General features: G+C 36.4%; 1 protein-coding gene and 1 long non-coding RNA gene across 3 annotated transcripts in view; one reads left to right on the forward strand and one right to left on the reverse strand.

Moving 5' to 3' along the window:
* Positions 1–24,844, forward strand: part of Octalpha2R (alpha2-adrenergic-like octopamine receptor) — a 104,204-nt gene that overhangs the window by 36,107 nt on the left and 43,253 nt on the right. The gene's annotated exons all lie outside the window — the stretch shown is intronic.
* Positions 1–24,844, reverse strand: part of LOC105422040 (uncharacterized) — a 132,724-nt gene that overhangs the window by 5,869 nt on the left and 102,011 nt on the right. The gene's annotated exons all lie outside the window — the stretch shown is intronic.

The following is a 24,844-nucleotide window of genomic DNA, read 5'->3' on the forward strand; positions in this document are numbered from 1 at the left end:
CGTTTCGTCACGTCATTGTTCTGATTTGATCGAAATTGAAACATTACATTCTTTAACTGAGCAGAGAATCTGTACTTTTTAGATCTACCTGTGAATAATTCCTGATCTCTCGTCACAATATATTTTTTACCTACAAACTTTTAGTATTAAATGACAAATTATTACAAGACATATATATATATATATATATATATATATATATATATATAAAAAGATTGATATTGCGAAGATTGCGCTGTTCTTAAGTAGGATCACAACATTATATTTATCTTTACACTTCGTGCCGTTGGCAGACTTTATTCGATTCTTGTAGCTAGCAGATCTTTTTCCTCCTATTACAACAAAGACGAAACGTGATGTCTTTCTCCTTAATGCGCTCACGACGTCAATTAATTCTATTCGCGTTCAATTTGTCTCTTAACGCTATTCACTTTTTCTTATCACCTTACTTCCTCTTCCTTTCCTCTACCAGGAGCTTTCTTCGCTCCTTCACATAGATCGCTTCGTTTCTTTCCAAATATCACGTGACTGAAATACCGAAAGAAAACGTATCCTCGAGATACAATTCTCTCTAAATATATACAATGCAGCCACGTCTACGACTAATCTGAGAATGTCACGAGCGTTTGCGATTCTTTTTGCTCGTTTACGCTCGGCCGCAATTTCTGTGACAAAAACTGCCCATATACGTTCAATTAATCACTAGAGGCTGACGTTAATGATGATGCCGGAGTGTGTCGGATTAAAAATTCATAATGCCTCGACGAACGCATGAACTCTTTCGCTACTACGATGCAGTCGCTGTCACCTATGTCTCGAATTAAATCTATCGCACGTGCACGAAGCTAACACGTCACGATGGTAATGCCTTAATGGGCAGCATGCAATTCCTAGGAAATCGATAAAAGTCGATTTGAACCTACTTTCAAAAGATTTTCTTTCAAGTGAAAACTTTTGTTCAAACCTTTTCTCTCTAGGCGAAATAACCTGCACTTTAATTTTACAGCCGAGTATGCTTATTTCTTTTTTTCTTTCACTGTAATTCTAACTTCCAAATTGCTTGGAAAAGTAACTGATGAAATTTTCCGTACAACTATGGCGTGGCCAAGATTTTAACTCAAAATCTGCCTTTGTGGCGAGAGACATAATTGGGCGGAATAAGAAGATTTAAAGAAAAGAGAATTTAATCAAAGAATTATATAAATACGCTACCACGAAATTTGTTTACACGAAAAATGTATACACGTTAATACTATTTCCGTTATTTATATAATTTTGTAATAAACTTTTTATTTACATAGGCGAATTACAAAAAAATCCATTGTAAACTTATTAGCGTCATTATAAAATGATTAACGCCATACTTTAATCTCTTATTTCTTCCGGTTTAAAATGTTTTTGAGAGTGGTTTTTTAATAATTTAAAATATTTTCGATTAACTCAATGTGTCATTTGCATTATCACCAATATGCAAAATGGATATAATTGCTATTCGAACTAAACAAATAACTACATTGGACATACTGTGCACGTAGAACATATACATATACAACAGATATATATATATATATATATATATATATATATATCTAACAGAACATGATACTACTGATAGCGATATATTTGCTATTGTATATACTGCAATACATCGGTGTTTAGGTTCAAAGCGAGACGGTATTCAACCAATTTCGGTACTTATCAAATACAACTACATGTACACCATTATGATTTGTAAATGAAGTCCTTTGTTAGTCCCAGTACGATCACTGTTCGCATTTTGTTTTACTACTGATTCAACATTCGATACCGCTAAGGCACATAAGGCATTATATCGACTAAAATTCCACATGATTATGACCAATTTTCATCTATTATATATACAAAATAAATACGTAACATAAATGAAACTTGATGCTATCCAATTAACAAAACTTTTATTTTTTTTAATATTATATTAATTTGTTACAAGTATATTTTTTTCGCTCAAGAAATATAATGTTCTCTTTACAGCTTAATTATTTGCAAACATATTTAATATAATTGTATAAGTAATATTGAAAGTATTGAAAGATATTCTATCGCAAATTGACATATGAAAGAAGGAATATTCCTCGAAATATTCCTTATCCTTGCACAAACCTTTCCGGAATTATTCGATTTCGCGAAATTTCAGAGGACAGAACCACACTGTGTACAGTTACACCGATAGGCAAGTTGACGTAACATGTGCCCAGAAATTGGTTCGATTCAAGCCATCCACTATCACGTGTGTATGTAGGAGATAGTGTTATCGTAGGGCCTTCACCATGTTGGTACGCGATCGTACGAAACTCTATGAATACATACTGTATGCTGGAGTGAAATTGCTCCAACAGGCTTATCTTTGCGACAGCGTTTGACTGAACTCTCTATCTTTCTAAGAAAACAATTAAAGAATAGCGAGACTAGCTCTGCAAATATAAAACCTTTACTCTTTTGACTGATCAGTTTTAAAAAATTGATTGAAAGACTGAAAAGAACGGAGTGAAAAATGAGAATTTTTACAATTTCACGAATTGAATGCTACATACAGATTATTAAAGGTTACATAAGTATAAAAACAGTGTAATAATATGGCATTAAATTTAGCACGATCTCACATGTTCTGCATGTTTCCGAAAAGGTGTACATTATTATATCTTTATTTAGACACAGACATTATATAATATGACACACACACACATATATCCAGCCATTTGCATGATATTTGATATTACTATGTTAATATCATGAGCAGTGCGAGTCTAAACTATCGATTCTATTTGCAAATTGAAATGTAAGAATCGATATTATTCATTATTTAAATTTATGTAATTTAATTTCTGAATAATTTGAATTTTTAAACACTCACGATTAAATATTGTGCATAACTCTTGTTCACCACCATTTTCCTTAATTGGATTTCTGGCACGCATAATTCAAAAATATTGATCTCTTTCACCGTTTTTTTTTTACACTTGGATTATAAGATTTTTACAAATATTATTGAAATCTTATTCGGTTATACTTATATAAGTTTTATCATTATGTGCATAGTTATGATTATTTGCATGGCAAAGAAGATATTGTAAATAAATTGTAAATAACTTGTTTAATTTTATTGAAAATATATTATATTTGAAATAAGCGACATTAAAATAAGATATCGAACAAAATAATAACTTTTTTAAATAAAAGCCACATTATCTTCACTATCTTCGATCGTATCGTACTCTCTCACCAAGAGAGAGTAATCCCATTGATACCACATTTCGCTTAGACTCAACTTTGTAAACTTAGTAGCCAAAGATTATTGGATTTAACTAAAAAGATATTCTCACCTTCGTTTCCGGGCCGAGAGCCTCGAGAGCCTCAACAAAGTATCTCACTTTTCCAAAATTACTTGACGATATAGTTATAGTTGGAGCGTGCAGTTTACGGCGGCACTAAACACACACACACACACACACACACACACACACACACACACACACACACACACACACACACACACACACACACACACACACACACACACACACACCGCTGCAGTGATCAAGCATCGAGATTAAACAGTAACTCAGCATATGCGCTTAACGCGTATTATTTATATATATCCGCACATGTAGAGACTGGCTAATTAAATTCAACGCAGAAAGGGCGGCAAATGCATGACGTAACGTCGAGCGAGTAGCGTAATAAAGTGCAGCCGAACGGAAGAATCCTGTCAGAGTTAGAGCTGCGTTCGAGAAATTTACTTTACAACGCCCGCTCCTTCTCTCTGCCCCTCTGCCGAGATACTACGATAAAATTCAAGCAAAATTGCTCCTTGTTAAGAGTTCAAACAAATTCCTGCGCTTCGCTTGTTTTGCTATGAGGCGTATGCGAGACGCGTCGGGGAAGAAAATGAGTAAATCGGAAGTTTCTCTAAAACTCCTCGGTCCAGTAAATACCTTTCTCTTTTCGCTCGTAATCGATGTAAGAGAAATCCACCTCGCATATTTTCATTTCCCGTTTCTCCTGCCACCGTTGCATTACATAATCGCAATATCGTGTTTACGCGGAATATTGAAAAGCCCATCGATACGATTAAGCTCTCGAATGGAATGCAATTTGATAGAAATTCAGAGAACAACCGACAGAGAATAACTAACTCGACAAATATAAAGTTATGTAAAGCTTATTAATTCTCTTCATTAAATAATAATAATAAATTTAATAATAATAATAATAAATTTTGACATTAATTGTACTACTTGAATGCAAATATATTTAAATGTATTTAATATTTAAATAATTAATAAGTTTTATAAAACAGCCTAATTATTTATCATTCTTCGGTTATTGCAAACATTATTGTAATATACACGCTATCTGTTTCATGATAAATAATTCTTCAAGGGCCTGATATGAGTGATGCAAGTTATCTGTTGCTTTTCTTGTAAAGATTATCTCAGGAATTTAACTCATAACTTTCTTGCGCATCTGTCCCTTCACTTGTCTTTACCCTATTGTTAGTAAAGAAATACCAGTTAAGATCTTTATCAATATGATAATATATATTAATTATATATATCAATTGCTTTCTAAGAATTGTCAATCCAATTTTCCTCGTAAACATAGAGAGAGAGAGAGAGAGAGAGAGAGAGAGAGAGAGAGAGAGAGAGAGAGAGAGAGAGAGAGAGAGCAAAAAATTACATTCATTGATTATTAATTTTTTATTCATAAATTAAAATTAATTATTTAGATAAATATTTAAAAAGAATTATTTACTACTAGCTATCGTTTAATCCGTTTGATTACTGGAACAATTATTAATTATACATGTATAAAAAGGATTTAATAATCATCATAGGATCGATTTAATAATAGGACACGAGATTTACATTGTAATCGTGCCACTATAAATTCTCTGAAATAATATAAAAATATTTTATGTCAGCACATTCATAGCCTTTCAAGCCTTTATATTGATACCGGTGTGAAATACCTACGTAGAGAAAAATAGGCGAAGCGTGGTGCGGGTTACTGCCGAAAATAGATCTTCCTTGGTCAGTGCTTCTCTGCCATCCCAGCTGCGCGCGAGAGATCATTCTTCCCTATTACACGTTGATCTTAAATTATCGCTCGTTGCTTTGCGTATAAGAAAAGCATACCCCTGTGGGATCTGATCGTTTTGATTTATCGTCATACTGAAAGCAGCACGTACGTACGACGACGAAGCGATGCAATTCGTCACACGGCGACGTCGTTGCTATCACAAGGAGGACAGGCGTCGAGCGACATTCTTTCACATACATTGCACAAAGATGTTTGAACGGCAGCGAAAAGACCGCCGCTTCTTTCTCACGACGTTGAAGCAGTACCGAGCACGAGAAATTGAAAAATATAAGCGCCACAAGGCGGCGCCTCGTTTCAGGACAACGGGTCGAAGCGTATTAACCGCCACCGAAGATGGTTGTTTGCACGCCTCGTTCGTATTTTTCTTTCCTCATCGAAAGCATGTCCTATTATTTCTTCGCCTCTCGATAAATCCGATAATTTATCAAATGCATCGGTACGTCTTTGACACTTGTTCAAATTTACCAATATTATTATTATTATTATTATTATTATTATTATTATTATTATGACACGGTATTAATATTAACTACAATAATTGACTGAATGTTTCACAAGACACTTTAACGTGACAAATAATAAAATTTTTTAATAAAATTTTTTCAAGTAAAATATTTTAAATAACGCGAGAAATACATTTTTATTTCTCTAAATATATTTTTCTCTTATTTCTTTTACAAATTCTTTCATAAATTCAGTTTGTAACAATATCAACAAACTCTTACATTATAATTGAATACATTTTTAGTATTCAGAGTCTTTTGATACTTATTTTATTAAAGTGATAATTCTTTTCAAGCACATAGCGTTTTTTTGCGAATTACGTTTTTCACACAGTTAAAGAATTAAATTAATGTCCACTATTGTCTACCTATGAGTGCTTTAATCTGACAAAATACACACACACACACACACACACACACACACACACACACACACACACACACACACACACACACACATTATACTATGACAATTCTTTAATATAATATAAAAATGTTTAATAACGTTATAATGTTATGTACAAATGTTTAATTGCTCGTTAAACTTTTTTATTAAAAATTTATTATCATTGTTATCTTCTATCCGAAAGATAAGATAACATTTTGAAATACTCCCTACTTAAAGACTCATAAGAGAAATAATTTTAAAAATATAACACAAAATACCAACATATTAATAATTCTCAAATTATATTAAAAATTTAATAATCTTATAAATTGAAAAAGTCAAAATCGATAGCAAGACTCTTCATACTTCATTTCATATTTACATATACTACATTTAAGAGAAAATGTAAATTCAGAAAATGTAAATAATTACAAAGATATGTTTATATTACAAAATTATAAAAAAGATAATTACGATCTAATTTTCTTAATAGTTTTGCATCTTAATTTATATTTTGCATCTTAATTTTAACATTACATAACATTACATAAGCTTGCACCGACAATTAGAATTATAATGCTATATTGCAAAGTATTTCGATGTTATCTATCCGCAAGCCTCTCTACTCAGTGCTCTCTCATATTACCACAATATGATCAACCCTTTCAGCTTTATTACACTCACTCTGTGAGTTCTATATCGTCATCTGCAGCACAAATATGTTTTACGTCGTTTCTGTCCTACTCCATGCTACTCCCTGCTCGCCAAGCTCTCGCATGGGCTTCCATACGACTCTACGTGACAAAAACTAAAAAATATAGCCGCCATACCGTTCGTTGTTTCGTTGAGGGTGGATCGAGGGGTAGATTCGCACGAGACGACCTACATCCATTCTCCTTATCCTCCCGTCTAACCCACGGAAAACCACGCCACAGAAGCCCGCGCCTTAATCCCGTTTTTCGCGATAAAGGCGAACGCTCGTGACCCTTTCTTCTTCTTCTTCTTCGTCGTTGAAAAATTGAGAAACAGTGAATAAGTCCGCGAAGAAGAGGATAAATGTTTCGGTGCCACGGTGCAGGTAACGCGGTTATCGACCCGAATAGAAGCGGAGAACAGATGATATCCCTTTATATGTTGGTACTTTTGTATCTGTAAAGATGCATCTACATCAGCAGCCTTCGAAAGTTGTATGGCATATCACCGCGTCAACATCAAATCCAGTATTTTCTCTCAGGAATGGGAAAAACTGGGATAATAGTCTTATCTTGAAATAAATACGTTAATCTTTATCTCGTCTTAAAAAGACGAAATAAACTAAAGTTTTGATTAACTTCCTAACTACTTTAATTCTATATAACCTTTCTCTTCTTCGTACCGAGTACAAAGTTGCGGGTAATATTGATAAAATACAAGTTACAATAATAAATTCTTTTCTTTTAATTTTGATAATTGCTCTATGTCGTAATTACCGCAATGTGGTGACTACGATAGTAAGCTTCCATTTACGCGTACGTGTAATATGATTTTGTAACGTCGCATAGAATCAACGTGATAATACGAAGATTAGAAAGAAATGGTATTGTTTCGATGTCGGTGTTAGGTCGCTTTGCATAACTGTCGACAAACTATGTCAGCAAAATGAGCAATTTTCGAATTGGGTATGAAAGGTTGATAAAACTCGGATGATGAATGACGCTCGATCACGTCGCACCGCCTCCGCTGCGTATGCGTTCAATGAGGAGGACGAAATTAAAATGAATCGTACTTCTACAATGAATGAGAAATGCTGTCAATGTCCGAGATGATATTCCCAGACTTTTTATTAAAGATGACTTTCAAAAAAAAAAAAAAGAAGACGAATCGAGCTATATTCGTGCGATATTTTTATTTGCATATGCGCAAACAGTAGCGTGGTATAAAATACCGGTTTTCTGCTGTTATTATTGGAAAGTTGAGATGCATTCATCGCTTTCCCGCACTACGTGTCCAGCTCCAGATAATTCTATGGACTCCACATAGGAGGATACATTCAGATACGGATGTAGATTATCACGGAGAATACCGATATTTACTTCGGCTCACTAAAATATTACGGATTACGTTAGAATTCCGACAGGAGAACAATAGACACGTTACACATCACATCCGAATTTACTTAGATTCTGGTGGAGTAGATACACTTAGAATAGAAGCAGCGTGGCAAACATTAGCGCATTCCGGAGTAATTCGACCATTCATCGTTCTCCGATTCATATCTTGCCAAACTAACTAACGCGGCCAATCGCGTGAAGCTCTCAACGTACCTTGACATTTTGTGCGGCAAACCCCGACGCGATAATTCACAACTTAATTTAAATTTCATTTAATGAACATGGAAACGTGACCTATACGTACCTATCTATAACGGTACCGTAATTACATCTTTGAAACGAGAAATGGTAATTAAACAATCGATTCGGTTGCGCCTACTATTCGTATTCGCTAAAACTTTTCCGAAAACATATTCCAAGATATAGATATAGATATGTGTTATTATTAGGTATTCGGATATATAAAGTTATATATTCCATATGCAAAATATGGAAAAACGAGTACGGACGTAGTAGACTTTATGTAGTACATTTCTCAATTACCGATTAGATAGAGTTATTACTAACTTACTTGATCGCGAGACATGAATTATTACATATCTTGCCCCGTTTTTCTCCGAATCGTTTATTTTATGCCGTATGAAAGATTTACCGTATTATTTCGAATACAAATTCTCTCCGCAGTTGCTAATAAAGCTTAATATTATGCAGCCATGTATACATTATACATATGCTGCGTGCCGCACGTGTATTATTGTTACTCGCTCGTTGTTCTATTATTAATCGCACGTTTACTTTTGATATTTTCACTTAACGATGACATCACGACGGGAAAACTTTATTCTCGGAGCAAACGTTCTGCTCTTAGCAGCAAATCAGAATATTATCCGATAATATGGCCGTATAGTGCTTTATATTCCTATATCAATGCGCTCCTATTATAAGTAATAGCCTAGCGAACACAATTACATTTCACGCTACATAGCTACACGGTGGCTGACGGTGTAAAATACAGGTTAGATGCAATTTTACGCTGTGGCACATAACGGCAGCGAGTCACGCGAGATATAATTCATTTCGTATCGTATTCATATTTAATTTTTCCGTGTATCACATATTCGTATTAACAATTCACGCCTCCACAGTGTGTTATCCGTTGCAGTCGGTTTGTTGTGCGAAAGTAGTATTTTTCCTCTCAAGCAGATATTCCATTTCTCTTAAATATACACATGTTCTCTATTCGAATTGATACGTGTCATAAACTGGAAAATATTAGATAAAGCAGACGACACACTTTTTTTCACTTTTGTCTTTCTGTTTATGTAAATATATGGTTAATATTAAATTTATCGTTATCTCATTCCTTTTTTTTAACTCGCTGTCAGCATATATTTATTATACATTACATTTTACGCGTGTAGCAAAGCCAGTGTATTGTTCATTTGCCTCGAGAAGAAAAAGAGTGCGGAAAATGTGAATATATGCTTCTGTTAGCTTAAAGATTTCCATTGGTTACGTCTAATAGCAATTTGTAGACGGATCGCAGAATCAGAATCTAGGTAGAAACGACGAACAAATTAAGCCATGGTTCGTATTAACTAAGATTGGTAGAGACAGCTCTAAAGGATAATATCACCTATTTCTACGTTTTATTCAATAAAGGATTTGAGTATCAATAAAGTGTAAGTGTGTATATATACATATCCACATATTTATAACTAGATAGCAACAAACAATCCGAGGTATTTTTTTCAATTTGAAAATATAGGAGAAAATAAATACAATACTTTAGTCGCGCAGCGCGAGCGCGCATACTACGAAAGAGGACAACAGTTTGAATCCATTTCCATTACAAAGTAAAGAAAATTGCACATAGCGACATTTTACAATATAGTCTTATGGGTGCTTTTCCGCTATCTAATCCTCTTTGGTCGCAATAAACATTAGTCGGTGGCTGTTTCACGGCTACACTTTGGCTCGTAATATTGCGGAAGTCTTTCGCTTTTCTTCCGCCATATTGTTGAAATCTCTGAGAGGATTCTTTTTTGCAGATTTAATATAAACCACTGCTATTTTTCTCTGTTGCATCTGAATCTCTAATTCTATGCGACACACATTCCCGATTATAAATACGAACATTTACATTTACACGCAACGCGTCCGATATGATGATCGATGAAATAATCGTTTCATTTCGCTCGCAAATATTCAATCGACAGCACCAAGTTAGATTTCCATAACCACGCTCAAATTCAATATGAATGATGACTGTAAGGAATTATTTATATTTTAATTTATATTTATAACTTATTTCAATTTATCATTTTTATTTGATAGATTAAATTATATTGAATTTTACGTATTTCATCGATATCGTATAAATCGCGTACATAATACACACACACATGCACGCACGCGCGCACACAAACATATGTATAAATGAAGAATATTCGCTTCAGAGAATGTCGAATCTAATGATTGGTAGACGTGAATTTTATACTCTAGTTGCATACGCGGACGAGCGATAATAAAATGGAAATCAAATCGTAATTACATCACGTATACCTAATGCACGTACCACCACGTATCGTGGAAATTCGTTTTACATTATAAATATGATTTCCACGATATCTGCAGTGTCCCCAATGACACTTGAAATAAATGACATTATTCTAACGCACGTATATATCGATCGCTATCGTATCGTATCGTAGAAATCATTAAAAATCGCATCGTAGCGATTGCTCCTCTTAGTGAACAGTTTAAGTACCACGCTGCGAAATTTCGTCTTGAATGAAAAATTAATGCACATTTTGTACGACTAACGTTGCAATATCGTGGAAACTTTATCGTTTGCACAAATCTTTATAGCGAGCATAAAATACATCGCGAGGCGTGAAAAATAGTGCGAAAACCGCGCGATGGAGGTATAAACAAGATTTGCTGCGGCGTCGCGTCCATTAATTCATGTATTTTCGGTCATGACTGCCGCTGGCCGATGCTCGTCGTTGCGTCGTCGTCGTCGTCGTCCTCGTCGTCGTCCTCGTCCTCGTCCTCGTCGTCGTCGTTTTCGTTTACGGACGTTTTAACACGTTCGCTAGGGGTTTCAGTTGCACCCGATACGGTGATCGATGGGGCACGACGGCGTCGGCGACGGCGGCAGCGACGAGTCACTGCCCAAGCCAGGCTTGGCTTCAACCCGGTGATTTTCTCTATTTATATTTTACGGCGCGCGTTCATCCCCTATAAATAGTGCGAACGGATAACGTCGGAACGGTAAGGCGTCCAAGGGCCAACCACGAAGGCATGAACCGCACCGCACCACACATCCGCGCATTCTCGCACGTATGTACGTACACGTGCTCGATGCACGTGCACACACGCATACACGCGAACACGCGCTCGTGTGGTAGGGCGCTGCGCGTATTTACGCGAAGACGAAGACGCTCGAAGACGTCGAGCGAGTCACGCCAACCTGTAGAGGTCCTCCCTCCGCGATAGGCGATTCCGTAACTGCCTACCTACTTACCTTCCGGTCCACATAATAGCCACCCTCTCGCATATACGTATATTTGCGGAGTAAGAACGAGACGCCTGGGAAAAACCGAGAGAAAAACTTTACGATCCTTCTCTCCTTTCTTTCTATCGCCCCTCAGGAATCGTAGCTTCTTGACTCGCAACAAGATATATATACAAGGTATGCCATGGCTCGTTGCCAAACTGCCATTCGTAAGAAATGTAAACTTATACTACAACTTTAATGCGTTGAGTGAAAAGCATAACATTCGTGAATTATTATTCGGATTTCATAGTACAGATCATATATATATAAAACAAACATCTGTTATATATACCCGTCATCATCCACCAAATATTGACATAATGTCATGATTTATTACCGCTCAGGTTTAATGAAACACTTGAGCCTTTTTATAAAACTGATGTATTTATAATCAATTGAGAGATTTATATGTAATATATATATATATATATATATATATATATATATATATATCTGTATCTTTGTTATATCCAATATCTATCTATTTACTTACAATTAGAATTGTCGAACGAAAATTATAGTTTGAATATGGAATGGACGAATGTTACGACGAGATAATACGAACAAGTCTTTATCAAATTTAATTGATTATCATGTTATTTCTGTGTATGTGTAAATTAAAAATTTTAGATATTAATGGATTTATACTTGTATACTCTATACTGTAATGAGAAAGATAAACAGCGATTCGCTTTAATTTCTGAGCTATGGAAACTATTTGATCGTGCACCAATTTCAAATAGATGTAGGAAGCATATTAGTCGAGAGATTATAACATGCTAGTCGAGGCTATGCATGTTTGACGGTGGTAATCGAATTAACTTCCGTTCGATTCTAAAAGGAACCCGTTCGCGTGATGGAAGCCTATAGTCGCGTCGAAAGCAATAGTCGTGTCGATTCAGGGAACAATACGATAATTGATCGAACGCACAATAGACGATACTACCAGCAAATCGTGACTCTTATCAAGCCCTCGAAAACCAATTCGTTATTCAGCTTAGCTCCTTATACAAATGTCAATGGTATAATCCCTTGTTTTCTTGCACCGCTCGGACCAGCAGCTTTTGTACTGAAGCGGATTACCGTCCGATGGATGGATTCAGTTATCGAGTGTCATCGAGTTAGCGGTGCAAAGTCGATACAAGCTTGCCACGTGTAATCTTGTTCTCGACGCTCGCTATTTTCCGAATTAAATATACAAAGTGTTACAAACTGAAACTCAAATTTCCTCCGACGTGTGCCTCAAAAAGAGACAAATTAAGAAAAGTAACGCTGTAAGATATATAATATATAACTTTCGCATTATAGAAGCGGTAGAATATTTGTTAAGACGATTGAAAAATTAATAAATAATTAACCTCGACCTTTTCTAAATAAACTCTTTCATCTAACGGAGAAAAATAATTAATGTTGAATTTCTGAATAAACGGCATTCCTCCGTTTTCGTTTTTTTTTTTTTTTTTTTCACCAAAAAAATATTTACTCCGGTCGCAATAACTGCAGTCGAAATTCGACAATTCTCAAAACACTCTGTAGGATTGATAGCAAACGTAAATGATAAATGAACGACCGCCGAACGCAATATCCTATGCGTACGAATTGTTCATGGAGCGAGAGACAATTTTAAACACGTTTCGCGCAAAAATTCGCTATTTCTATGGAAAGAAATCGAGATATCGCGTGTCTTGATTGATGCTCGGACGGCACATCGTTCGAGCACATCGACGAGGTCACGCGAATCCCATATACCGCACATGCAACTCCCGGACTGGCCGAGCTGTGCACCGCAATACACACACACACACACACACACACACACACACACACACACACACACACGTACGTCAGGTCAGGGAATATATAGATGCGCATAATTACAAAGGTGATGTTGGAGTCGAGGGGTCATATTCGGGTCATTGGGGACGAGTATATGTGCCAATGTATTCGAGGAGTGTATCCGCCACCCGCGAGGGCGATAGGCTACTTTGGAAGATTATCTTGTATACGAAAGAAAGGGAAACCGCGTGACCAATTTCCGCTATATTCTTCGTGGCACGCGGCTAAACGGTAACACGCCATTGATTAATCGCTTTAACGCTCAGTGAAATTTGCATCATCCACGTCAACGTGATACGTGTATGATATACGTTACACTTACATCGACGCGTATCGATCCTATAAATTGCGTAAGTTTACTTTTCGCAGCTACACCATCACACAAGCTATTACTACGTAAATTATCGGAGATCAGCGTAATAAATTTTCTAAAAGTGGACCTCACACATCTCATCTTTCGAATATCATGTCTGACATTCAGTGACTAGATATGAATAATCGATTAATAATTGGAATTCTTTTAATCCATTTTGTAAGGTTTGTCAAACTTTCGATTTGAAGTGCAAACAGCTCAACGGTCCTCTTCCATGTTCCCTATGTAATCCGTCCGTTCTATCGAATTTTGTAGCGAATTAATCACAAATAATTTTCATTAATCATAATAATTTTCAATGATACAGAAGATAAAAGCGATAACGATAAATAAGGATGATAAAAGTGCGCAATTATGCGAACGAGATTACGTCTGATCGCCAATTTTCTTAACTTTTGTCGGATCGACACGTTTGACTGCATCCCTCTCTCTCCATCGAAGACCCACGGCGGGGTCAGCCTCATAAATGGCCGTAAAAGTTCTTCTTAAACGAGCAACTTTTAATTTCGAGTTGACGTTCGCTTTAACCACCGTAAAGAAGGGTAGTTTAATATCGTCGGGTCGCCCCGGTACAACCGGGGAAAGTATAACTTCAGAAAGCTGGCAAGCGAAATTTCCACGCCCGAAAAAGTTGGAGTTTGCCGCGCGAATTTCACCGCTGGTGACCTCCTTTTTTATCCCCCCCTCAGCGCCATCGACCCCTCCCGGAAACTCTCTCTGACGTCTCTATCCATCCCTCTCACCTCCCTTCCTTTTCCCGATTACGTCACCTGTTCGTTATACGGATACGGCGCGTAACGTTTAATTGACTCCATTTGGTGGTGTAGTTTGCTACACGGGATACGAGACACATTACACTTGCTCTTTATTTTTTCAAGATATGACCTTTGTTGCCGGGCAATATATTCGCAAGATTAAATCGCAATTCTTTTCCGTTTGGATTGCGCGTTGTCATCGACCGTTTATCTTATCTTGATTTATAGCGATCCGATGCAATCGAAAGCTTCGAATGAAAGGTGAGTTTGTTTCGTGAATCCTGGCTGGTTACATCGTGTTTAATATCCTCGTACAGTTGGACAAAACGCGCTAGCTAACGAAAAATGTAAAACTAACCATCCAAACATTTTTTTTTTTTTTTTTTTTAGCAAAAGAATAAATCAAAATATAGGTCTTCTCTTATCCATCTTTGAATCAATAATAGCAAGCTAGCAAACTCTGACACGTAAAACGTATTAAAATTTATAATACATCAACGTTTTATTCCCTTTAAATAGATGTCTATGTAATCAACAAAAATGCAAAAATGGTAACTCGATAAACATCACCTATTAGAGACACGATATCCTTTTTAATAGTAAAACATAAAATCTGATGTATTCACTGTCATCACAATTTAATCCCGTTTAATCGGTCTAAAATCGCCAACGATTATCTCGACCGTTGGCAATTATGTTTACTATAAATCCCTATTGTGCGTTTATCGATACAAGCCGCTTTCCCCGTCGTAATGCTGTGCATTTTCAAGTAACTCGATAGCGCTTTGCGCTCCACTTTCTCACATTTTCCTATGCTAACACTATGGACAGGCCCTCAGGTTGGAATCCGACCGGAGAGTGACTCCTTTGCTTATTATGTACAAAGACTTAAGAGTAGAGCCGGAATGAACGAAGGGGATGCATCATACAGGATAGATCCGCTTGCCGACTCTCTTTGTGCAATGGCACCGTGACTGCACATCAGGGCGAGTACGCACGGCGAATGGCCTTTCTTTACGCATTTCTCTTTTCTTATCTCTTCCTTTCGCCTCTCGCTTTCTCTCACTTACCACCTCAACGATTATCGATATTTCTTAATGGCTGACGGGTTGGTGAGCCGCCAACCCGTCTTCGCCACGAGCTTTATCACACATACTCCTGTGACTCCTACATCGAGGACTGTGCGTCATTTACATGACAAAATTAGCTTGAAAAAAGTTAACGGGTAGCACAGAAAATTGATTGCGCATATACTTGCGTAATACAGATACCTTTCAATTTGACGTTAGTCACCCATTTTAATTTGACGTTAGTCACCCATAAATTTTAATTTTACTCGTTTTAATTTTGACTTTGATAATTTCTTCAGACAGATTTTCGCTTATTTTCTTTTTTTCTTTTATTACTCATTGATGACACACGAGTAAGTATTAATCATTTTACTATCATTTTTAATAGTTTGACACGAAAATTGGATAAATCCATCAAATATGAAATGCATTAAAAGTTACGGAGTGATATAACATACGATATTTCTTTTTATCGCGGGCACAAACGATATATCAAATTGCGCTAGTAAACTACCGTAAATCGTATTTCCCTTGAATATTACAGACGCTCAACATTCAAAAGTCAACATATCGTAACTCGCATCACGATTCCAGAAAAATATCACGGTCGAGATGTACCGAGATACACCGAGTTAAATTGCCATTTTTGTTGGATTTTTCAATGTAATAATACGATCCGGAAAATGACTATACTGGAGTTTCCTTCGATCCTGTGACAGAAAATATTTGCAGTGCCATTCCAATATTTGCGCGTCACCCTTCGCGAATGATTACAATGGAGTCACGTTACGTCCGCGTTTTCCACATCGCTGATTACATGTGTACACGTACGCGTGTGCACGGCAAACAGTCACTTGTGTAAATTACAACGACAAATGTGGATTGGTGAAAGGAAAGTAAGGCAGGGTGATGATGAAGGATTAACGTTCAACGTTTGTAACGCAAATAGAAAAAGCTTGACGGGTAGCTGGTAATCAACCCTCTCTCTCTCCCTCCCTCCCTCCATCCCTCCATCCCTCAGCTGCCACGTAAACCATCTACAGACAACTAGCCACTAGGCATTAAAAGCGGAAACGGTAAGCGGAACCGGACGCGGAAGCACAGAGCTAGACCGGAAGTGACCCGTTTGCCAGTGCAACGACGAAAATAGCGACGTTGGCTTCCGTTTGGCGGATCCACCGCAGTTTACGCGCAATGATCCTCGGCATTTCGAAGGGCACGATGCGTTTGATGGCACATTTACGAGAAATGTATGATGCGATAAAGAAGATGAAGAAGATAAATATAATAATTTCACTGGAATAGATCGTAGTATAATGAAGCATAGAGACATACAATCCCAACTAACCTTTGAAAGTGAAAACAAATTAATATAATATAAAAATTCGATTAATATTTATCTTTCGAGAGATATTATACAAAAAATGTTAATAATTTTTTTTAATAAGGAAACTATAACTCCCTCAATAATTATAAGGTTTTACAAAACAATATAAATTGCGTTTTATCTTTCATATATTATCAACGTACAATAATTAATGGGAAATAGGATAATATAAAAATAATTTAGTCTAATAATCAATCTAATAATCATCAATTGTGTCTATTGAGCAAAAATAAAACGCAAAAGCAAAGAAAGATGTTGCAAATATGGAAATAGATCGTTTATGTAACTAAGCCACGAATCGAAAGACGAATTGCGTCTTAGCGTCTAATTAAAAACCACGAAAAAAATCGGTAGTCGGAGGTTTTGCGATTAAAGAAGAATTACGTAATAGAGTAAATGCGCAACGCTGCAAAATCGAGGTCGATAAAGGGCGAAAAAAGACGAATTAGGAAAGAAGCGCAACGTAGGATCGATCGTTAGGTTAATTTGATCGTATCTTTACGAGAGGACATTGAGAAGGAAGTGTGAAATAGTTGCGGAAAGAAAAGGAAAGACGAAGACGAAGAATGTGATATAACTCGAGAATGGTGAAGATGAGAGGGTGGATGGGGACCAAGAGACAGAGAGAGAAAAACGAGATATCCCAAGCGACCAGAAGCGAAATGGCTGCAGCTGATGTACAAGATTAAAAAGTCTTTTCCCTTCGTGTTGGTTTGCGGTACTCTCTGTGGACCAGTGCGGTGGCACTTGTACTTCGTTTTAAGTCCTGAAGTTGTCCCCGCCACCCCGATTCTTCGCTATTCTTCATTCGCTTCATTTTCTAAACAGAATCCCAAGCTTCCCTCGTAGCGGTAAATCCACGATGACCCCGTATTTTACGACAAATAACGAAATTGAATAAGTGCGCGCGATCGGAGAAAATTTTTCCATTTACTTTAATCAATTACCAACCGTATCTCTTAACCGCACAATCGTGGTTTGCGTATGTACGATCGACAATGAGTTATGCTCCAAAGTTACCGTATATGCCCTACTATTTTTGTCACTGAAGAGGATTGTGACATATATATATGTGTGTGTGTGTGTGTGTGTATGCGATGTATAAATTTATCTAATTCTTTGTACGATTTATAGTTTGGAGTTAACTTCGCAGAAGCGAGATACGTACGATTTACATTTGAGAGAGATCACGAATATACAATCAAGGTTTAAATTTATTACAATCAGTTAATATGTTAGTATTAAATATTTTAGTTCAAATTGAAATATTTTATTAAAATGTAACATTATTCAACAATTTTTTATGTAATATTACGGTACAATTATGTAATTGGGACAATTTTATAAATTATTTTAATAATTTATCGATAATAAATAATTGCGGTATAATTTTACATTACGAATTTGTACGATAATCTTTATTTGATTATTTAAACATTATTAAATGTTTATGAAGATAAATAGCGCAAAATAAACAGCTAGAATAAACAGCTTTCTTTACATAAGATAGGCTTCTCCTGTTCAGGCTCAATCGAATTATCTCGAAATTGTCAAATACATCGAGCTCTCCAAGAATAAGCAAACCATTGATACTGAGTATATATAGAAAAAAATATCTTTAGATCCTAAAGTGATTGTTAAAATTAAAGGTTTTGTTAAGATCTTAAGACTTTTTTTATAATTATATACGCTTAAAAGAGCCAACTATACTACATAATACTTATTACTTTAGTGTTGTGTCACTTATAATGCTCTTTAACTTATTATATCCGCATTTCTTTCTCATTTTATGCTGCAATGTCCGACTAAACTAGGGTAATTAGAAAGCATTCCTTTGCGAGCGAATATATGCGAGCGTGAGATCTGAAGCGAATATAAAGTACTGCAGTTAACTCGATTATATATAATTAATGAATTATAAACAGCACCTAATCACCTAATTTCGCATATTTTTCTATATTATACTACTCAAGGTAGCGCGCGATCGCATCGCGCATCACAAGGAATTACGCTAATTACTCAGCGTTACGCATTAGCGAGAAACTAGTGCAGTAGTGTAATTAAAAGAGATTTGCGCGTCCCCCAACAACCGTAAATGGAAACGTTCTAATGGTGAAGTGCTTTTTACGCTCTATTCATTCTCTAAGCGCCGCGCGTCGCGCATCAGTATGTTGATTTATGCAGCGCGCAGAAAGATTAACATTTTTCCCTGGCTCTCCTCTCTCATTTGCATTAATCCTTCCGCGGTAATAATTCACGTCGAAGGGCAATGATATTACCGCGCGTCTCGCGCGTCTACACACATACGTCGCATACGCGAATCAAAGCGGCCGTGCTCGACTATACGCGCGACACTACGTGTAAGAAACGAAAGTGTGTAAGAACAGATTTACAAACCGTGACGCTTGTTCTCGGTACCATAAATACCAATCGCGTGCGCGAGACACCGCGGTCCGCGTGTCTCACGTGACTATTTTGCGACACTCCGCGAGCTGCGATAGATTCAGATAAAATGCGCCGGATATCATTAGTAGGGAAAAACTCGAGGTGACATGCGACCGACAAAGATTACCAGAGTGCATTTACGCAGAATTAGTCTGTACCGCGCTGAACTTGTCACTCGAATCAAAATCAAAGCACGAAACGAATATTTTTCTCGTGTAACTTACGCTCGTATACCGACGTGTACCGCTTTGTACGTGCTTTACGTGCCACATACGTACGTTACACTAGTTATATACACGATAAAAGAAAATGATACAAATAATACATATCGACCGTCTTCTTTCTCTTTCATCAAATATTTGTGGACAATTGTAAAATATAGCACGTAGATAAATGTGCAATTGTATTGACTGTTCCAATAACGATAAGATGATAAATTGAAAATACCTTTTGACCAACGTCAGTGCTATTTGTTATCAGTAGTAACACCGAATCGAATTCGATTGAACTTGTCATAAAAGGTGAAATCATATTTGATGTGTCTGATACCATCACCCGAAGCTGGAGTAGATGAAGTAAATGGTGCTGGATATACGAGAGCGATCATATTTAGTTTTATTGTTCCCTACATAGGCATTTATACATTAACCCTATATGCATTGCGATCTCGTTGATTCATCAACGATGTTATAGCCCAGCCATTTAATCGAAACTATTGTGAAATGTATTTTAAACGAACATTTCGTGATATATAGTATTTACCAATAACATACATGCCGCGTAGATTCAGTTTGTTGATTCGCAGGTCACATCGCTAATTTTACGATATATCGAGCCAGACATTTTTGATATTTAAAACAAGCGATATGTGATTTCCGAGGCTATTTTAAATGCATGGTACTCCAGTCCGCCTTACGCGATCAAAGTAACCGGTACTAAAGCGTCATGTATAATTCAGATCAGAAAGAAAAGATTTGTGAAATAGACACTCGTAGAGCGTAAATATTTAACGCACGAGATTTCTTTAATGGAGAATACGGCTTTCCGACCGTAATGAAAAATGCCAAATGAGCCGAAATGAGCGACGCTTTTCTCAAGGGGATGGAAAAGATGGAAAATCCGGATTTAAAAGTCCGTTTTCGAATTGCCCGTTATTCGTGGCAAAATTATTGCCAGCATTACCATTTAGAGTGATTAAAGATTCAGGAGATAGAATCGTTCTCGACTCTATTCCGCGGTAGATCGATCCGCTGCCTGGGTAACCCCTTTCTAGAAGTCGCTCACACTACTAACTTTATCGCGTGGCTGAGATCGCACCTTCCCCCCCCCCCCCCCGTTCTTTCGTTGCATTTTTTTCGCGTTTCCTTCTTTAGAGTACGCTCACACGCGGAACTCTCGATAAACCACTCTTTTACACGAGCCCAATGTAGTCCGCGGTTCGGCCGTAGCGAATTTTCTGCCGGCCATTTTCTAGCTTATCACGACGGTCAACTTCATTTATTAAACGGACAACATCGGTCCCCTTTATCCTCTCGCATATTCGTGGTTACGGCACCCCGAAGCGATTATTTTTCTTTTCACACTATGCTGCTTTTATCACTGTGGAATGTTTTTAGATACTACAACCAAAACGGAATAACTTATTAGATTATATCCGTCAGAACCGCCTTCAATCGCGTCATCGCGATTGAATTAATCAATTTGTAAATATCCAATTGCGATGAAAGTTACATTGCGAATAGAATTTAAAAACTTTCTCGTTATTGTCACTTTTTGAAACAATTTCTAATACTTTTAATACCATTGGAAATTTTTTTTATTAATTAAAAAATATTTTGTATTACAGAATCCTTCAATGATTAAATAATTTGCAGCACTGTAACGTTGACAAAATAAAATCTTGTTTTTAAAAAATTTAATAATCGGAAACGTTTTTATTAAAACTTGTTAAAATATACGATATTTATTTTATTAATGTAATGAATATACTCGGAAGAAACTAAAATGTTTGTCAATTTGCAAAATGCTGTTTTATAACATATGTATGTATATATGTATGTATGTATGTAGGAAACAAACTTCGATATGCGTTAGAGGATATTTTTTATTTAGAAAAAAAAAAAAGGAAACAATATAAAATTTTTCTACAGTGAATTTACATGGTTACAAAAGTTTCTGTTTGACATAAATACATAACACGGTTAATAAAATAATAATAATTTATAATTTATAAAATAAATTTGTTTATTCCGAAAAACGATCGTTTTCCGCATTCAACCGATCTACAAAAGCGAAGTTGGCCGTTGAGAGACAATTTCGTTTAGCGTTAAATAATGACGCAGTTGTCGCCTAAAGCAGATGATGTACATCACGTATGTACAAAACAATGATTAAATAATACCATCTACCCAGAGAGCTGCTGTCGAATTTGAGATCACGTTACTGACAAAGTTGTCGCGGAAACATCTAACTGCAGTTAGCCTGCGGGACAAATTTGCCTCCGGGACCCGTACCTTCACGGATGAATTCAGGGCTTAACGTTTGTAGCGCGCGTTTCGACAAGGGTCATTTCGTTCTCGCTTACGCAAACCGAATCGTTTACATCACCGCTGTATCTCTGTGTCTCTCAGTCTCACGCTGATGATCGTACCGTAAACGATCTCTTTCGATCTTCAGAGCACTCAGGACGACCCATTAGGACGAACGTTGGTCGTACGAGAAAAGTGTAACCGGAACAGATAAGAGAAGAACAAAATTCTTCGTGGAATTAAGTTTTAAATGTCTGCCAAGAGAAGCGCGTAGTCTTCCACTTAGTAGATCAAATATTGATCTCGCACTTTTGCGTTATCTAGCTGTGTGTGTTCAGCGTATTATTTTACCCTAAACTATACAATAATATGTAATATTATTATATGTTTTTGCACGGATGGACAATGAGATTAATAAAATTCAATTACAATCTTTTAGTAACGTAAAACCTGATAAAATTTTTGTTTTTCTATATACTATATGATTTTTATTCAGCACTGTGATTAATCAATGTTACATTAAAAGACTTAATTTTTAAAACCGGAAAAACTAAAAATGTCGAAAAATCTTTTCTACTATTTTACAACAGAAAAGAGACTTGTATAAGTTGAAAAAAGTAATAGTAAACGTATTTCCAACAGTGTTGTATTATATTATATGCGTCTATGCAAAATACAGCGCTTTTTAGCCCGGCTAGCAAACTCATTACTTCATTTTGATCATTTCACACTCTTCCATTTTAGTTTTATTATCGTTGATGTTTTTTTATCAGCCGCTGCGATGACAAAGTGGTGAAGTACTCGTTGCGTATGAGTGCTATTACGTAACGCACTACAGCCGAGATATACGTGCATCGTGGCCCGTATTTCGCATCGCGTGATTTCGCTCTGAAGAGAAATTCCGCGGCCATGAAAGCTTGCACGTAATTAATTCGAATTCTCGCTCGCGTCGGGCGAGCACAATGCCGCGCGAAAAACTGTCCGATCAATTTCGCCACGCTAATTTACTTTCGCGTCCGGCATCGCGCTCGTATTTGAGAGCACCCGAGATAATTTCTTTTTCGCGAACAATGGACCATTTCTCCTATTCTTTTTTTCCTCGCACGCACAATTGTAACCCGCGACCGAACTGTTTCGACTGAAATACGCCCGCCGACCACATTTACCTACGCGAGAGCGACCGAACGAACGAAAGAAACGCGCAGAATTGAATTAGCCCACCGACGATTTGATGCACTTCACGCGAAACCGCGTTTGTGATCGAGGAATGTGTTTTCCATTGATTCACTTCGAACGCTTTTCCATTTACGACCGCCCTAATGTGATTTATCCCGCTACAGCTTCCGCATGGATACGTACGTTGGTGGCAACTCGATGATCGCTAGTAAACCAGCTCTGCTATGCCACGATTTTTTACGACTAAACTACGATTCGATTAGTTCGCTTCGCAATGTCGCGCGTTGATTTACAATAGCTATATATTTATGAAAAATTTTTGCCCTGCAGGATTGTGTGCAATTTTTGCAAAATTGTATGATATCATCGGCAGAATTTCGTAATGTTTTTTTTTTTTTTTTATAAAATTTTTGATTAGTAACGCTGTATGCCGCGATTGATTAGACAAATCGATGGCAGCCTTCAGTCATTGCTTATCTAGCATGAACCCGAATTTGGCTCCTTCATCGAGGCCCCTCAATTAATCGTGTCCAATTATAGTTAGTGCCTAAGGCTATCCTTAAGTACCGCTTGATACCTATTACTAATTACCTTCTGAAATTAAGTTTTAAATCAAGATTAAACAGATGTTTCTATTGCCGATCGTGACGTGTAAAATAGAATATTTAGCATGACAAATTCATTTCGTAAACAGTATCGGATAAAATTTATATCAAATAACGCGATGGTAGAACGCTTCGAGAATTCGTTCATTTCATTGTCAAATGAAACGCTGCCGCTGATGTGGCATTTAAGCGGGATTTAAGCGATACGAGATAAAGTAAATAATATATTATTAAACAGAGATATAAGATATTTATTCGCATGCATAGTTTTTCTAACGGATACAATCATTACGTTGTATATATTCATTAGTGTAAAATCATAATTTATAATATCGATGGATATACGTGGATAAACGAATGGAGAACTGAACTGAAATTTAGCTAAATATTGATTTTTTATATTTAAATCAGAGCTATTAATTATTACAGAAAAGCTGTTACAGTAAAAGTACAATTAGCTAATTACGTTTTTCAATAAAATTGATAATCAAAATATCAATGTTTTTATCACTTAGAAAATATATGCGCTCTATTTCTCAATGTCTATAGATATTCTTTAGAATAAATATATATTTACTTTAGCATAAATAACACTTTATTAATTTTTAATTTAATAATATAACATATGTAACATATGTAAAATTTTTCATTTTTTTAATAGATAAATGTAGATTAATAAACTTGATTCCTTAACTACTTGTAAAGATAATACGTGAATATACATAGTACTATTAAAATATGCATATAATCATCGTTTTTTTTTTTTTTATGTACTTTCACATCACTGAACTTTTATATTGTTTTGAAATTCCAGCTCTAGTGATCGCGTGCGACACACACACACACACACACACACACACACACACACACACACACACACAGCGGCTTATGCGTAGCTATTGTCGTTTGAAGTAATCAATTCCTCACGCGCCTATCAACAATGATCGCCGGGCGCAAAATCTTACCGTGCGCTTGCGTTTGCCGATG

Source organism: Pogonomyrmex barbatus, unplaced genomic scaffold, assembly GCF_055798465.1.
Source record: "Pogonomyrmex barbatus isolate J1 unplaced genomic scaffold, ASM5579846v1 scaffold6, whole genome shotgun sequence".
NCBI classification, from domain to species: Eukaryota; Metazoa; Arthropoda; class Insecta; order Hymenoptera; family Formicidae; genus Pogonomyrmex; species Pogonomyrmex barbatus.